At 48.8% G+C, this 17,605-nt stretch overlaps 1 protein-coding gene across 6 annotated transcripts in view; it reads left to right on the top strand.

The window, feature by feature from the left end:
* MAPK4 (mitogen-activated protein kinase 4) overlaps positions 1-17,605 on the top strand; it is a 161,537-nt gene that overhangs the window by 67,643 nt on the left and 76,289 nt on the right. Inside the window, exon 1 of one of the 6 annotated variants that reach the window (XM_048850388.2) lies at positions 2,362-2,777. The exons of the other annotated variants lie outside the window; for them this stretch is intronic. The gene's annotated coding sequence lies outside the window, so the exon portion shown is untranslated. Of the gene's footprint in view, positions 1-2,361; positions 2,778-17,605 lie in introns of those variants that run through there. 6 annotated transcript variants of the gene reach the window in all.

Below are 17,605 nucleotides of genomic sequence, written 5' to 3' on the forward strand. Positions count from 1 at the left end.
CGGCCCCTAGTCTGTAGCGGTGCATTGGATTCTTCCGTCCTAAGTGCAGGACCCTGCACTTATCCTTATTGAACCTCATCAGATTTCTTTTGGCCCAATCCTCCAATTTGTCTAGGTCCTTCTGTATCCTATCCCTGCCCTCCAGCATATCTACCACTCCTCCCAGTTTAGTATCATCCGCAAATTTGCTGAGAGTGCAATCTACACCATCCTCCAGATCATTTATGAAGATATTGAACAAAACCGGCCCCAGGACCGACCCCTGGGGCACTCCACGTGACACCGGCTGCCAACTAGACATGGAGCCATTGATCGCTACCCGTTGAGCCCGACAATCTAGCCAGCTTTCTACCCACCTTATAGTGCATTCATCCAGCCCATACTTCCTTAACTTGCTGACAAGAATACTGTGGGAGACCGTGTCAAAAGCTTTGCTAAAGTCAAGAAACAATACATCCACTGCTTTCCCTTCATCCACAGAACCAGTAATCTCATCATAAAAGGCGATTAGATTCGTCAGGCATGACCTTCCCTTGGTGAATCCATGCTGGCTGTTCCTGATCACTTTCCTCTCATGCAAGTGCTTCAGGATTGATTCTTTGAGGACCTGCTCCATGATTTTTCCAGGGACTGAGGTGAGGCTGACTGGCCTGTAGTTCCCAGGATCCTCCTTCTTCCCTTTTTTAAAGATTGGCACTACATTAGCCTTTTTCCAGTCATCCGGGACTTCCCCCGTTCGCCACGAGTTTTCAAAGATAATGGCCAATGGCTCTGCAATCACAGCCGCCAATTCCTTCAGCGCTCTCGGATGCAACTCGTCCGGCCCCATGGACTTGTGCACGTCCTTTTCTAAATAGTCCCTAACCACCTCTATCTCCACAGAGGGCTGGCCATCTCTTCCCCATTTTGCGATGCCCAGCGCAGCAGTCTGGGAGCTGACCTTGTTAGTGAAGACAGAGGCAAAAAAAGCATTGAGTACATTAGCTTTTTCCACATCCTCTGTCACTAGGTTGCCTCCCTCATTCAGTAAGGGGCCCACACTTTCCTTGGCTTTCTTCTTGTTGCCAACATACCTGAAGAAACCCTTCTTGTTACTCTTGACATCTCTTGCTAGCTGCAGCTCCAGGTGCGATTTGGCCCTCCTGATATCATTCCTACATGCCCGAGCAATATTTTTATACTCTTCCCTGGTCATATGTCCAACCTTCCACTTCTTGTAAACTTCTTTTTTATATTTAAGATCCGCTAGGATTTCACCATTAAGCCAAGCTGGTCGCCTGCCATATTTACTATTCTTTCGACTCATCGGGATGGTTTGTCCCTGTAACCTCAACAGGGATTCCTTGAAATACAGCCAGCTCTCCTGGACTCCTTTCCCCTTCATGTTAGTCCCCCAGGGGATCCTGGCCATCCGTTCCCTGAGGGAGTCGAAGTCTGCTTTCCTGAAGTCCAGGGTCCGTATCCTGCTGCTTACCTTTCTTCCCTGCGTCAGGGTCCTGAACTCAACCAACTCATGGTCACTGCCTCCCAGATTCCCATCCACTTTTGCTTCCCCCACTAATTCTACCCGGTTTGTGAGCAGCAGGTCAAGAAAAGCGCCCCCCCTAGTTGGCTCCTCTAGCACTTGCGCCAGGAAATTGTCCCCTACGCTTTCCAAAAACTTCCTGGATTGTCTATGCACCGCTGTATTGCTCTCCCAGCAGATATCAGGAAAATTAAAGTCACCCATGAGAATCAGGGCATGCGATCTAGGGATTTATACTGGGGTAAGGAGAATCAGGCCAGTGTCTCTGTGCGTTTTACTTGCTGTATGTTAACACTATGTATCATGCAGTCGGAGTGGTGTAGGAGCAGCCCTGGGATAATTCTCTGTTCCATTTTACTTTTGGAGGCAGTGTGGTTTAGTGGACTGATCACTGACCTGGAAACCAAGAACTCTTCTGAATTTTAATGACATGTCTGCCATAGACTCTCTGTGCAGCCTTGAACAAACCCCTTGAGACACCCAGAGCCTGGCTTTCAAAGGTGCTGAGCGCTTACAGCTCCCGTTGCCTTCAGTTACCTTTGAAATTCACGCTGCAGGTGTGTCACATTGGGCACCTAAAAGCTGAAGCTCTTTTGAAAAATGACCTCTAATCTCTCTGTGCTTTGAGTTCCCCATGTGTAGAATGTGGGATACATCCTAACCTACAAACACAGGGCACTATATATTATACAGAATTGGCAACGAGACCTTTTACCTTTAAGTTTTCCTATGATGGTTTGAACAACCCCAGTACTTAGTTGCCATAGAAACAGATCCCTGAGCAGTGATAGGGAATAGCTTGGGGGAGGTGGGGAAGGGAAGAGGGAGAAGAAATGGAATAAGCAAACAGGCACATTGGCAGCTGGGAACCGTGGAGGATTTGAATGCGTGGAGAGATCACCGGACTGGAACCACACAGGAACAAGAAGAGTTTGGAAAGGAGGAACCTCCTGCCCTACTTGGGATTGGCAGGAGTGATGCCTCCAACTTTTGTATGGGGCAGTGGCTGCTCAGGCTGTGATTTGTAACAAAGGAGCAGATCTCGAAGTTGAGCTACCGAGGAAGGATGGAGGGGGAGTTACTCTGAGGCAGCTGAAGCTGTGATGTGCCTGGAATTCCTGCTGAACCACCAAGAATGCAGGAGCTGAAGTGATGAAAACTTTCAGAGTGTCACACGCACTGCTTCAGGAGATTTCTGCGGGTTTCAGCAGTTGGCGCTAACAATCCCCTGCATCAGAGCAGAGAGGGACTGGTATGTAGGAATCCAAGAGGGATTCGACTGTTGAGAGCATTTTGTGCTTATCTGCAGGGTATTTGGCTAGACAGTTGCAGGAGAGATATAGTTCATGTGTGGATCTGAATTCATACTATTAGCTAAGCCATTCCAGAAGAGCTGGGGCGAGATGCTGATGTGTATTATTGACTTGCCAAATAAATGACTCCATACATAGTGCATTGCACTTAAAGTTTACTGCGTTGAAAGGTTCTGCTGTCTTCAGAGACACCTTACAGAGTACCACATTGTCACGGACTCGCAGGTCTTGCCCACTCTTGGCCCCATGCAGTCCGTGGGGGGAACCCCCTTCAGTGAGACAGCCCTTCTTGGGGGTCCACTCTCTCTCGGGGATTAAGCCCTTCCACCTCCTGGAGCCACACCTCTCTGAGCCTTAGCACCCCTGTTTCTCACCATGGGCCCCCTCAGGGAGTCCACTCGCTCTGGACGCCCAGGGCCTCCACTCCCAAAGGGAATAATGCCTGTTCTCTAGATCAGAGTGACTCTCAGCCAGCATAAAACAGGAAGGTTTATTGAGCATTTGAACACAGCATAGGAAACTCTCAGGGACCTCAGGCCTGGCCTTCCTCAGCTCAGCATATCCAAGTCTCCCCTGCATCCAGGTGGGCTCTGCCTGAGAGGGATAGTGGGTAGAGTTTTTTCGAAGTACTCTGCACTAGCCTAACTCTGCTCCCATCAAAGTCAGTGGTGGCAAAACTCCCACTGAGGTCAGTGTGAGGGGGGTTCGCCCACTTACAAGTGCTTTTGAAAAAATCCCATCCTTAGCTACTGTGGTGACAAGGACCATACCAATCCATGAGTAGAGATAGAGAGCTCTATAATGGGGAATTCTTCTAGAAATGACAGAGTCAGTTTTTAAGGGCACCCAGTGTATGGCAGACAGTCTATGGTATAGCTGGAGAAGGTGACCAGTTCATGAAACTGTCTGCTTTTGCAGTATTGATGGTGAATTGGTGATGCTGCTGCTCAGAAGTTATATGTGCAAAGTGCTTTTCACCCATAGATTTCAAAATGCTTAGATGTTGGTAATAGTTTGGGAGTCCAACAGGTCTGTATCTTGTCATCCACTATGCTTAGCACTGGAACTGACCAGCTCATGCACAAAGAAGAAAGCTTGTTTTCCAGACCTAGGTTTGGCATCTGATGTCCCAATGATTCGTGAGCTGGGCATCATGGGAGGGAAGATGAGAGTCAGACTTATACTAAAGCAAAGGTGTTTCTCTTTCAGCCCTATATAAAATGAACTAATAATTTATCCATGTCAAATCCTGCTTGCCTTTAACTCTTGTGAGTGACCTTATTGACTCTACTGCACAGAAGGGCCACGCCTAATTTGTATATGCATTTACTTATTCTAAATCAGAAATAAATGCACATGGTCATAAAAACTATAACTTCCTTGGCAGAAGAACTGAAATGGCTCCTGATCAGCGTTCACCAGAGATAATAGCCTGTTAGTTCTCCTTCCCTTGCTCTCTCACCCTGTGGTTTTGAATGGAGCAGCACTCCCACTAAATTAACAGAGATATCAGGAGCTTTGCTCAATGAAGGGCTGCAAAATTTGACTCTGTGAAGGGGCAGTCACCTCTTCAGCATTTCTGAGTGGCCCGGTGCAGTGCCACAGTCCTCACCCTAGTGTCCCCTGCAGGCTGCCAGCTGACCTTGGCAGGTCTTCAGTGGCTTGGCCCTCTGGTTGAATCATGGAGTCCTAATGAACCCCTTCTGGAATATTAAAGACTCCCACAAATAAGACAGTCTATTTGCCCTCACTAGGGTCTCCAGCCCTGGCACTGGGCTCTTTAAATTCAGCCTGTTGTTTAGTGTCTCATATAAGCCCTTCCCCCTTCCTGTGGTGGTAGGGGAACCAGGGCTACCCACTACTCCGGTTCCAACCCAGGGACTTTACACATAGCAGCCATGTACTGCTTGATTCAGTCTGCCACTGCTGTTTCTCTGGGCCTCTTCCTACTGGATGCTTTTATCTCCAGCCCTATATCAGAGTCAACATCCCCAGGTCCTTTTCCCTCTGAAATCACAGCTGTGTAAGTTCAGCCAGCCATAAACTCTCTGTGACTGTTGAACTCCTTTAGCCAGAGAGGAGTACCTAACTTCACTCCCCTGGTTCCAGCCAGGGACTGACCTGCTAATGCCAAGCAGCTCCTTTTATCTGGGCCAGCAGGGCCCTGATTGGCTGTGGCTAGCTCCTCTAGCCCTTGGAGGACCAGGTCTCTATGGTTTCCAAAATGGCTGCTTTGGAGAGTCCTACCTAGGCAAGCTTGGAGGACCCACCTTCCCTGCTCCTTCTTTTCCCAGCTTACTGTTTCTTGGGGTGGGGTGTAGTAGGACCAAAGGGCCCCGGCAGGGAGCTGCAATGGCTGAATATACCCCATCACAGGCTCCTTTTAATTTACACACAAAAATGGTACTGTCCACACTTCTTGTCAGAGGTTTAATATCAGATGCTGTAGCCTGTCTCATGTAACTGAGGCTTCATTATTTTTTTTAATGAAGAACATTTGTAAATAGAGCTAAACTGCAATTGCAAAGTAAATAGAGAGAGAACACTGTAATGCATTAGCTTTGCTTTGTTAGTATTTGGGCACTCATATAGCCCACAGTGGGTTACTCAGGTGTCTGTGTGATTAGCAAGGTTCTGCTTCATCCCCTGTGTACAGATGGGGAAACTGAGATCCAGTTGTTGACTTTCCCAAGCAAAGCTGTGACAAAACCAGGATTTGGGAAAAATAGTGGAGAAGCTGTGTGTTAAAGCAGTGGCTCTCAATCTTTCCAGACTACTGTACCCCTTTCTGGACTCTGATTTGTCTTGCATAACCCCCAAGTTTCACCTCTGTTAAAAACTACTTGATTACAAAATCATACATAAAAGTACAAATGTGTCACAGCACACTATTACTGAAAAATAGCTTGCTTTCTCGTTTTTACTATATAATAAAATCAATTGGAATATAAATATTGTACTTCCATTTCAGTGTATAGTCTAGAGAGCAGTATAAATAAGTCATTGTCTGTATGCAATTTTAGTTTGTACTGATTTTGTTAGTGCTTTTCATGTAGCCTGTTGTAAAACTAGGCAAATATGTAGGTGAGTTGACGTACTGCCTGGAAGACCTCTGCGTACCTTCAGGGGTACACGTACCCCTGGTTGAGAACCACTGCGTCAAAGTGTGTGAGATGGGAGAGCGGGTGCAGCAGTTAAACATGCTCTTCTTTTACACTTTGGTCTCTTTGGCATGTAAACTGCACCAATTTAGACTCACTTATGCATCTGTTGAGTGGGAGTCAGGAGGTCTAAGAGAACGTGAGCGGACAGGGAATTTAAATCGGTGTGAGATAGTCTAAGTTGCGTCTCCTATAAATTTGGTCTGATATCTATGGGCCTGTTGAGACAAACAGTTAGTGTGCGGCAAGCTGGGGTATAAGTCTATAGTGCACTAGTCTGTTGCTCAATATATGTCAATGTGGATCCTGATACCATGCAGTAACAGTTTCTGGTGCACATTGAACTACTCCTGTTTCAAAGTGGGGTAGATCGAAGTCCAGTAAGGGACCTTTAGTGTGTGGCAGCAGGTTTCACATGGAGACTGTAGGCACGTCTACACTGCACACTAAGACTGGACTCTGACTCAAGTTTGAGCCAAAGTCCCCCTTCCATCTATATATAATTCAGTCAGACTCAGGTCAGCAAGTGCACAGGACTTGCTATAGGAGCAGGTCAGAGCCCGAGTCCCACTGTGAGTCTGCTCCCAGCCCTGTCATTGTGCAGTGTGGACATAGACCAAGCTGCAGACCCAAGTCAGAAGGTCTTCATTATGCAGCATGGACAAGTTAACAGGGCTGTGAGTACCAGGTCAAGCAATTGTAAATCCAGATTTACAGTGCAGTGTGGACACTCAAGCACAGGCTTGGAAACCTCAAGCCCACAAGCCAGGCTACTGCAGTGTAGATTTACACCCCAGCTTGCTGCACACGAACTGTTTGTCTAGACGAGCCCTCAGACTCTCTTATTCTACGACGACATGGAAATCCCCCTGATCGTTACATTCGAAAAGAGCCCATGGCACATTTGTTTTGCATGACTGACCTGAATTCTGAAGAGCTAACCAAAAATGTACCTTTACAAAATCGCGTTGCATTTACAGCTCTATTCTCTGTCAGATATTTAATGTTTTTTTTCATAAGCTGAAAACCACACCGACCGTACCTAGCTGCCACCCCAGCTTGGGAACCAAATCTGCGTTTTCAAGGCCATACGGAAGAGAATGACGTCTGCTGTCACTGTGTATGCTGTACCTCAAAGATCTTCTGGAGTCTTGGATGCTTGTAGAATTATACTTTATTAGACTGACAAATGTGTTGGTTTTGCCAGCTGCGGCTGTTGCCACCAGATACTGCACTTCCTCAAACTGCACACTCTCTCTGTTGGGTGTGTGTTATATACACACACCCCACTAGCTGTGCGAAACCTCAACCAAAATTGTTAAATAGAAACAAACAGGTTTGTTCACTGTTCAAGGAAAACTTGGCTTCTCTCTCTTGAGACCTGATCCAGAAAAGATACAGCCCATTTCTGTGAAATTCCCCTGCAGATGACATGAGAGAGAAAATAACAAAATGTCCTTTATTTATTCATTCTCTTTGCTACATGTGAAAGGGGAGTAGATTCACTTTGGCCCGCATCTGTGTGGTGCCTGAAAAGGGAGCCTTCTCCTCTAAGGATGTGCAACTACCCACAGCAAATAGAACAAAATAAATTTTCCATGTAGGTGTTTATGTTATGGAGCCAAACAGCTGTGGTAGCAAACACACAACAAGAATCCCATATGTTTTGCTTGCCTTTAACGCTGTGTATTTAATTACAACAAATAATATACACATGAAATAGAGACAAGGTTCTGGCCGAAGACAGCACAGTGCATTTCAGAAGTGGGCAGGGAATTCTGTTCTAATTTATGCTGTCTTCCTGTGGCCCAGTGCAGGGAGAAACCTGGCCATGTCCCTTCTGCCATAGCCCATACACTAGCTGCAAGGAAAAAAAGTGGAGTAGGAGCCAGTGTGCTGTTGCTATGCCATCTGAACTTTCATAATTGCCATGAAGTATAATGCTATTTTAAATGCCATTCAGGTTGAACATCATATGTGTTTCATATACTGACGGCTTGGTAATAATATGAAAGCACTCCAAACTAAATTTGTTTCTAACATGAAATTGGCTTTTTATCAAGAGAACGGTCTACAAAGATGCTGTAACTATAGCTAGCATTCAAGCCATGTGCACACAGATTAACTTTCTGGTGCCATCTCCAAACTCTTCCCTCCTGCAATCTATACTACTCCCTCCAAGTTCTATGCAGGTTGTCACAGTATGAAGAGTAAACCATTTGAGGTGGATATTTTTTTAATAGAAGGAAAACAATCTGATGTATATGACACATTTTGATTGCAACCCTTCAGTTCAGATTCTTTAGGGCAGTCTTATTTAAACATGGATTTCAAAAGATGTTAGTGTCTCATTCACTGCTGACTGGTGCTGGGGTTAACAATGTGTATGTAAACTGCTTGTATAAGGGTATGTCTACACTGAGGAATAAGGTCGAATTTATAGAAGTCGGTTTTTTAGAAATCGGTTTTATATATTCGAGTGTGTGTGTCCCCACAGAAAATGCTCTAAGTGCATTAAGTGCATTAACTCGGCGAAGCGCTTCCACAGTACCGAGGCTAGAGTCGACTTCCGGAGCGTTGCACTGTGGGTAGCTATCCCACAGTTCCCGCAGTCTCCGCTGCCCATTGGAATTCTGGGTTGAGATCCCAATGCCTGATGGGGCTAAAACATTGTCGCGGGTGGTTCTGGGTACATATCGTCAGGCCCCCGTTCCCTCCCTGCGTCCGTGAAAGCAAGGGCAGACAATCATTTCGCGCCTTTTTTCCCGAGTTACCTGTGCAGACGCCATACCACGGCAAGCATGGAGCCCGCTCAGGTAACCGTCACCCTATGTCTCCTGGGTGCTGGCAGACGCGGTACGGCATTGCTACACAGTAGCAGCAACCCCTGGCCTTGTGGCAGCAGACGGTACAGTACGACTGGTAGCCGTCATCGTCATGTCTGAGGTGCTCCTGGTCGCCTCTGTGAGGTCGATCAGGAGCGCCTGGGCAGACATGGGCGCAGGGAATAAATTTGGAGTGACTTGACCAGGTCATTCTCTTTAGTCCTGCAGTCAGTCCTATTGAACCGTCTTATGGTGAGCGGGCAGGCGATACGGACTGCTAGCAGTCGTACTGTACCATCTTCTGCCGAGCAGCCATGAGATGTGGATGGTATGCAGTCCTTCTGCACCGTCTGCTGCCAGCCAAAGATGTAAAAGATAGATGGAGTGGGTCAGAACAAGAAATAGACCAGATTTGTTTTGTACTCATTTGCCTCCTCCCCTGTCTAGGGGACTCATTCCTCTAGATCACACTGCAGTCACTCACAGAGAAGGTGCAGCGAGGTAAATCTAGCCATGTATAAATCAGAGGCCAGGCTAACCTCCTTGTTCCAATAAGAACGATAACTTAGGTGCACCATTTCTTATTGGAACCCTCCGTGCAGTCCTGCCTGAAATACTCCTTGATGTACAGGCACCCCCTTTGTTGATTTTAGCTCCCTGAAGCCAACCCTGTAAGCCGTGTCGTCAGTCGCCCCTCCCTCCGTCAGAGCAACGGCAGACAATCGTTCCGCGCCTTTTTTCTGTGCGGATGCCATACCAAGGCAAGCATGGAGGCCGCTCAGCTCACTTTGGCAATTAGGAGCACATTAAACACCACACGCATTATCCAGCAGTATATGCAGCACCAGAACCTGGCAACGCGATACCGGGCGAGGAGGTGACGTCAGCGCGGTCACGTGAGTGATCAGGACATGGACACAGGTTTCTCTGAAAGCATGGGCCCTGACAATGCATGCATCATGGTGCTAATGGGGCAGGTTCATGCTGTGGATCGCCAATTCTGGGCTCGGGAAACAAGCACAGACTGGTGGGACCGCATAGTGTTGCAGGTCTGGGACGATTCCCAGTGGCTGCGAAACTTTCGCATGCGTAAGGGCACTTTCATGGAACTTTGTGACTTGCTTTCCCCTGCCCTGAAGCGCATGAATACCAAGATGAGAGCAGCCCTCACAGTTGAGAAGCGAGTGGCGATAGCCCTGTGGAAGCTTGCAACGCCAGACAGCTACCGGTCAGTTGGGAATCAATTTGGAGTGGGCAAATCTACTGTGGGGGCTGCTGTGATGCAAGTAGCCCACGCAATCAAAGATCTGCTGATATCAAGGGTAGTGACCCTGGGAAATGTGCAGGTCATAGTGGATGGCTTTGCTGCAATGGGATTCCCTAACTGTGGTGGGGCTGTAGACGGAACCCATATCCCTATCTTGGCACCGGAGCACCAAGCCGCCGAGTACATAAACCGCAAGGGGTACTTTTCGATAGTGCTGCAAGCTCTGGTGGATCACAAGGGACGTTTCACCAACATCAACGTGGGATGGCCGGGAAAGGTGCATGATGCTCGCATCTTCAAGAACTCTGGTCTGTTTCAAAAGCTGCAGGAAGGGACTTTATTCCCAGACCAGAAAATAACTGTTGGGGATGTTGAAATGCCTATATGTATCCTTGGGGACCCAGCCTACCCCTTAATGCCATGGCTCATGAAGCCGTACACAGGCAGCCTGGACAGTAGTCAGGAGCTGTTCAACTACAGGCTGAGCAAGTGCAGAATGGTGGTAGAATGTGCATTTGGACGTTTAAAGGCGCGCTGGCGCAGTTTACTGACTGGCTTAGACCTCAGCGAAACCAATATTCCCACTGTTATTACTGCTTGCTGTGTGCTCCACAATATCTGTGAGAGTAAGGGGGAGACATTTATGGCGGGGTGGGAGGTTGAGGCAAATCGCCTGGCTGCTGGTTACGCGCAGCCAGACACCAGGGCGGTTAGAAGAGCACAGGAGGGCGCGGTACGCATCAGAGAAGCTTTGAAAACCAGTTTCATGACTGGCCAGGCTACGTTGTGAAAGTTCTGTTTGTTTTTCCTTGATGAAACCCCCCGCCCCTTGGTTCACTCTACTTCCCTGTAAGCTAACCACCCGCCCCTCCTCCCTTCAATCACCGCTTGCAGAGGCAATAAAGTCATTGTTGCTTCACATTCATGCATTCGTTATTCATTCATCACACAAATAGGGAGATGACTACCAAGGTAGCCCAGGAGGGTTGGTGGAGGAGGGAAGGAAAATGCCACACAGCACTTTAAGCACAGCACTTTAAAAGTTTACAACTTTAAAATTTATTGAATGACAGCCTTCTTTTTTTTGGGCAATCCTCTGTGGTGGAGTGGCTGGTTGGCCAGAGGCCCCCCCACCGCGTTCTTGGGCGTTTGGGTGTGGAGGCTATGGAACTTGGGGAGGAGGGCGGTTGGTTACAGAGGGGCAGCAGTGGCAGTCTGTGCTCCAGCTGCCTTTGCTGCAGCTCAACCATACACTGGAGCATACTGGTTTGGTCCTGCAGCAGCCTCAGCATTGAATCCTGCCTCCTCTCATCACGCTGCCGCCACATTTGAGCTTCAGCCCTGTCTTCAGCCCGCCACTTACTCTCTTCAGCCCGCCACTTACTCTCTTCAGCCCGCCACCTCTCCTCCCGGTCATTTTGTGCTTTCCTGCACTCTGACATTATTTGCCTCCACGCATTCGTCTGTGCTCTGTCAGTGTGGGAGGACAGCATGAGCTCGGAGAACATTTCATCGCGAGTGCGTTTTTTTTTCTTTCTAAGCTTCACTAGCCTCTGGGAAGGAGAAGATCCTGTGATCATTGAAACACATGCAGCTGGTGGAGAAAAAAAAAAGGGACAGCGGTATTTAAAAAGACACATTTTATAAAACAGTGGCTACACTCTTTCAGGGTAAACCTTGCTGTTAACATTACATACATAGCACATGTGCTTTCGTTACAAGGTCGCATTTTGCCTCCTACCACCGCGTGACTACCCCCTCAACCTTCCCCCCTCCCTGTGGCCAACAGCGGGGAACATTTCTGTTTAGCCACAGGCAAACAGCCCAGCAGGAATGGGCTCCTCTGAGTGTCCCCTGAAGAAAAGCACTCTATTTCAACCAGGTGACCATGAATTATATCTCACTCTCCTGAGGATAACACAGAGAGATAAAGAACGGATGTTGTTTGAATGCCAGCAAACATACACTGCAATGCTTTGTTCTACAGTGATTCCCGAGTACGTGTTACTGGCCTGGAGTGGTAAAGTGTCCTACCATGAAGGACGCAATAAGGCTGCCCTCCCCAGAAACCTTTTGCAAAGGCTTTAGGACTACATCTAGGAGAACCGCAAATGCCAGGGCAAAGTAATCCTTTCACATGCTTGCTTTTAAACCATGTATAGTATTTTAAAAGGTACACTCACCAGAGGTCCCTTCTCCGCCTGCTGGGTCCAGGAGGCAGCCTTGGGTGGGTTCGGGGGGTACTGGCTCCAGGTCTAGGGTGAGAAACAGTTCCTGGCTGTCGGGAAAACCGGTTTCTCCGCTTGCTTGCTGTGAGCTATCTACAACCTCCTCATCATCATCATCTTCTTCGTCCCCAAAACCTGCTTCCGTATTGCCTCCATCTCCATTGAAGGAGTCAAACAACACGGCTGGGGTAGTGGTGGCTGAACCCCCTAAAATGGCATGCAGCTCATCATAGAAGCGGCATGTTTGGGGCTCTGACCCAGAGCGGCTGTTCGCCTCTCTGGTTTTCTGGTAGGCTTGCCTCAGCTCCTTCAGTTTCACGCGGCACTGCTTCGGGTCCCTGTTATGGCCTCTGTCCTTCATGCCCTGGGAGATTTTCACAAAGGTTTTGGCATTTCGAAAACTGGAACGGAGTTCTGATAGCACGGATTCCTCTCCCCAAACAGCGATCAGATCCCGTACCTCCCGTTCGGTCCATGCTGGAGCTCTTTTGCGATTCTGGGACTCCATCATGGTCACCTGTGCTGATGAGCTCTGCATGGTCACCTGCAGCTTGCCACGCTGGCCAAACAGGAAATGAGATTCAAAAGTTCGTGGTTCTTTTCCTGTCTACCTGGCCAGTGCATCTGAGTTGAGAGTGCTGTCCAGAGCGGTCAGAATGGAGCACTCTGGGATAGCTCCCGGAGGCCAATACCATCGAATTGTGTCCACAGTACCCCAAATTCGAGCCGGCAACGTTGATTTAAGCGCTAATCCACTTGTCAGGGGTGGAGTAAGGAAATCGATTTTAAGAGCCCTTTAAGTCGAAATAAAGGGCTTCATTGTGTGGACGGGTGCAGGTTTAAATCGATTTAATGCTGCTAAATTCGACCTAAAGTCCTAGTGTAGACCAGGGCTCAGTAAACTAGCAATAGGTGTTACGTGCAGCCACACAAAATGAGAGTCTGGATAGGGGAAACACTAATTCAAGAGAAGCAGTGGGGTATAATTGTTAGAACAAGGCACTAGGAGTCATGGCTTCTGGGATCTATTCCCAATTCTGCCAATTACTCCTTCTATGGCTTGTGCAAGTCATGTAATGTCTCTGTCTCTCTTTACCAACGTATAAAGTGGAAATAAAACATACCTACCACATGGGAGAGTTGTGTTTATGAATGATTTGATTTGATACTCTGGGATAAAGAGCCCCAGAGAGAGCAAAGTATTACTTTTTGAGGCAGAGAAAGAAGCAAGTATTCCCCATTACCCTCCGCAAAATAGATTTATAAGGGTTGCTACACGAGCTCTGTAAAGATGGACAGACTCAGTAGCAGTGGACGCAAGGAACCAGAGAATGGGCAAGTCCAGGCTTAATTTCAGTTTCTGGAATCGGAAATTGGCCTTTTTCAGTTCCCAAAGCCCAAATATAGATCCAGACTTCTAGATTTGAAGCCCTTCCAATCTGGGTGTGTGTGGTAGCAGAATGTTACTATTAAGCGTATCTTCATGAGAGAAACAGTGAAAAGTAAAGCCAACTTTTATCTTCATTTTCCACTCACATATTTGTCACTCACAAAGTTGACAAAGGAATGAAGGAATTCCTTCCATGCTTAGCCTTACAGATCAGAACCTAAATACAACTGAACACGTTATTCTTCCATCTCAGACTCTGCCAATCAATGACACATCCCCCCATTTGGAATGACACAAAGCATGAGTCTTACTAAAGATGTTCTCCTCCTCCCTCTGGAACACACCGGCGTATTAGCATTTCTGGAGGAGAAATGAGCTGCAGTGTTAGCTGACTACCCTACTCTTGATGATACTCTTGTTCTCCTTGGTAAAGGTCCCAGCTCCTGTCTGTCTTTATAAATGTTCTAAACCTAATGGTTTGTCTACATGATGGAAGATTTTGGCATCCACCAAAGTGCACAGGCATCTGGCCAACAACCTACCAAGTCTAATATTTAGAATATTTACCACTGGACCTTGAATTCAAAGGGAGTTGCACCTGCTTATGCCAGATTTGAATTTAGCCTCGTGTCTTTAAGGTCTGGAGGAAAGCAGCTCAGCCTATAGAAACCATGCTCTCAAACCCTGAAGGAGCAATTTGTTTGGGTAACAGAGGTTCCAGGCTGCGTGGGACTGGTCTTTCACAACAATAGCATGTGGCAGGGCTGGAGTTGTGTGTGCACATCTCGCTGAGCAATTCAGATGTTGAATGTAGCCCTCTTTTTGTTTGCTAAGACTAAGGGTAGGACTACACTGCAATTACAAACCCATGGCTGGCCTGTGACAGCTGACTTGGGCTCGTGGGGCTCGGGCTGCAGGGCAGTAGAACTGCAGTGTAGATGTCCAGGCTGCGGGCTTGGGCTGGATCCCAGGCTCTGGAACCTTCCCCCATTGCGGGGTCCCAAAGCCCAGGTTGCAGCTCAAGCCTGGATGTTTACATTGTAGCTTTATAGCCACACAGCCTTAGCACCGCGAGCCTGAGTCAGCTGACACAGGCCGGCTGCCCATGTTTTATTGCAGTGTAGAACATAACTTCAGAGGTCTCTGGGAAACCCTTAGGTGCTGATAACTCAGTAGCTGTCACTCTCTTCTCCAGCACAAAGTTAAGCTGTCCTGTATGGTTACCTTAGGCGCGTCTGTGACCCCACTACCATAGCATCTGAGCATCTCACAGTCATTAATGTATTTATCCTCACTGCACCCCTGTGCCTTACGGAAATCCTGTTATCCTTTCCCAGATGGGGAACAGAGGCACAGAAAAATGAAGGGCTAGATTCACAACAGAACTTAGGCACCTACCTGCTACTTTAGCCACCAAAATCAGGCCCCTCTGGGATCCACAAAGCCCCTGCTCAATTGCCTCTGAGTCTATAGGTGCCCAAACTCACTTGGCACCTAAATTTTTGCAGTAAAAATTTCCTGTGTTTCTGTCTCTGAGCGTGTGCACTGCAGCCCCATGCCAAGGGTCCAGACTTCTAAGTCTCAGAGGGATGCACAAACCAGGGGAATATAGGTGTTCCTCTGCCTCACTCACCTGTGGGGCCTGAGCCTGCAAGCGTGCTCAGACCTCATCATGTGGATTGGGCCCCATTGGTGAGCTTGAGTGCGATGGGGGGGAAGAGGGGGAAGAGGAGGCGTTCCCTCATACCTGTTAGCCCAGTGGTTAGGGTGCTCACTTGGGACACCCCCAATTCAAGTCCCCCTTCAGGTAAAGGGATTTGAACTGGGATCTGCTACCTCTCAGGTGAGTGCCCTAATCCCTGGGCTGTGGGAAACGCTGCTGTGGGTGCTCTCAGTCCCTCCTGCTGAAGCAGTTCCACTGTGGATAAATAATTGTGAAAAGATCCCTGGAGGAGGGGAGCGGATCCTGGGTCTCCTATGTCTGGGTTCTAACCACCAGGCTACAGAGTCATTCTCGTGCTTGTTTTCTCTCTCTCTCTCTCTCTCTCTCTGGCCCAGTGGTTCTTTCATTATTAAGCCCACAGTGGAACAGCTTCAGCAACCGATGCTGAGGGAGCCCCCATGAGACTGTCCCATAGCCCAGCAGTTAGTGCGCTCACCTGAGAGGTGGCAGGTCCCTGTACAAATCCCTTAACCCCCTCAGGGGGTTTCCCCATCCCAAGTGAGTACCCCAACCCCTTGGGCTAAAAAGTTACAAGGGAGCTGCTGCTGCTCCTCTGCTCTTTGGGCTTCTTGACAAAACGGCCTAGATGCCTAACCTCAAGGGAGGGTTTACAACTGAGAGTCCCAGGCAGAGGCAAGCGCCTCCCTGCAGCCTGGACTCTAGGCACTTATCTCTGGCAGAGGGGTGGGTCTTATAGGGTTGCCAACTTTCTACTCAGACAAAACCGAACACCCTTGCCCTGCCTCTCCTCTGAGGCCCTGCCCCTGCTCACTTCACCCCCTCCCCCCCCTGTTGCTCACTCTCCCCACCCTCACTCGCTCATTTTCACCGGGCTGGCTCAGGAGTGGGGTGCGGGAGGGGGTGAGGGCTCCGACTGGGGGTGTGGGCTCTGGGGTGGTGCCACGGATAAGGGGTTTGGGGTGCTCCAGGCTGGGATCGAGGGGTTTGGAGGCGGGAGGGGGATCAGGGCTGGGGTTGGGGTGTTGGGGGTGGGGTCAGGGGTGCAGGCTCCTGGTGGCGCTTAGCTCAGGCAGCTCCTGGAAACAATGGCATGTCCCCCCTCCAGCTCCTATGCGGAGGCGTGGCCAGGCAGCTTTGCACTCTGCCCTGTCTGCAGGCACTGCCCCCTCAGCTCCCATTGTTGCGGGCCAATGGGAGCTGCAGAGCTGGCATTTGGGGCAGAGGCAGCATGCGGAGCCCCCTGGTTGCCCCTATGCCTAGGAACCAGAGTGGGGACATGCCATTGCTTCTGGGAGCCGCACGGAGCCACGGCAGGTAGAGAGACTTTTAACGGCCCAGTCAATGGCGCTGATCAGAGCCACCAAGGTCTCTTTTTGACCAGGCATTCCGGTTGAAAACCGGACACTTGGCAACCCTAGGGTCTGAGCACACAGCCCTGGGCTTGGCATCACCCACTGGCTCGCTTAGGCGAGGAGCCGCCTGGTGTGCTGCTGGCTTTGTGAATCCCATGCTGAGGTGCCTACCTCTCCCCATGCTCAGGCCCCGAATTCAGGCTTTGTGAATCCCAGTGTTTTTTCTAGGTGCCTAAAAGTTAAGGATGGGGATGCTCAGTGTCACACACCTACGTTTTTTTTGTGAACCTAGTTCTAAGTGACTGGCCCAAGGTCACACAGAGCAGGGACTTTAAGCCAGGTCTCCAAAGCCTTAGGGTAGTGGGTTAAGGGCTGAACCATCCTTTCTGTCTACTGCTGTTAGAGGTACCACCTTTATTTCACATGGATAATGCAGCAGTACCCTGTAAGGCCCGGTCAGGAATCCTGATCCTATTGGGCTGAGCCCTGTTCAAACACGTATAAAGTCAGTCCTCACCTTGCAGAATTTAGTCTAAGAATGGCATAAAGCATGCCTGTTATTTAAGGCTGCTTTATAAAGTTAAACGGTAGTTCGGTTCCATCCTAGAGGAGGCTCCGCTTCAGTGGCGGGTGATGGTATTCCTGTGTATAGTTTGCATGTCAGTTGGTAAAGTTTATAAAGCATGTTAAGGTCCTTCTGAATGAAAGGCGCTACTGAAATGTAAGATCATTATCATAGCTTGTGCTGAGGCAGCTTTTCAATTACCTTGGCTTGTGCAGAGCACGAATGCAAGCCAGGTATTTGTTTCTGTACTGGTGGAAGTACCTCCTCTCCCTCCCCCTCTCCCCCCCCAGTGCAG

This window comes from Caretta caretta, chromosome 5 (genome assembly GCF_965140235.1).
Source record: "Caretta caretta isolate rCarCar2 chromosome 5, rCarCar1.hap1, whole genome shotgun sequence".
NCBI lineage: Eukaryota > Metazoa > Chordata > Testudines > Cheloniidae > Caretta > Caretta caretta.